The following is an 828-nucleotide window of genomic DNA, read 5'->3' as shown; positions in this document are numbered from 1 at the left end:
CAACCAATCCCAAACGAAAGCAAACAAGGCGTGTTGCCTCTCAATTCAAGTACAAAACTTCAATCTGGAGTATTTCCAGCCACCTCTTTATTTATTTTGTACCTATTTTGACTTAATTACGGTTATGTCTTTTTGTAGTATAATACTCCCTCCGTTTCAAAAAGAATGGTCTCCTTTTCCTTTTAGTCTGTTTCAAAAAGAATGGCCTCTTTCTTTTTTTGGTAACATTTTACTTTCAACTTTCCACGTGGCATGTTTAAGACCACAAGATTAAAGGGCAATTTTGTACATTTGACATAATTTTAATTTAGAGCCACAAGATTCAAAAGTTTTCTTTATTTTCTTAAACTCCGTGTCAAGTCAAACTAGGCCACTCTTTGTGAAACGGAGGGAGTAACTTTTCAACTTTTTGTACTACTAGTATTATTTTACTTTTTAATGCTTTGTGTACTACGATATGAGATATATATATTATTTTACTTCCTATTTAGAAATGGGAGTTTGGGAGGATCAACACTGCACTAAAGAGTTTGACTAAAAGTTATAGAAATTGTACATTGAGGCCCATCAAAAAGATGAACTATTCTCTTTTTCTACTTTCCATTCTCCCCTTTTACTCTCTTTAGTTTATCTTTCATCTTAAATTTTTCATAGATCTTTAAAATATTTTGAATTATTAATTATTATGAATTATAATATTTTAATTTTTACGTAGTTTACAAATATATAAATTTCATTTTTTTAAAATTGAAGATATCATACGCAAATTTATGGTCAAACTTAAACTATTTGATTCTCGAGAAATAAAAAGTGTCACATAAAATGGGA

This window comes from Solanum tuberosum, unplaced genomic scaffold (genome assembly GCF_000226075.1).
Source record: "Solanum tuberosum cultivar DM 1-3 516 R44 unplaced genomic scaffold, SolTub_3.0 scf00159, whole genome shotgun sequence".
In the NCBI taxonomy this organism is placed as follows: domain Eukaryota; kingdom Viridiplantae; phylum Streptophyta; class Magnoliopsida; order Solanales; family Solanaceae; genus Solanum; species Solanum tuberosum.
Note: the sequence above shows the minus strand (reverse complement) of the source record.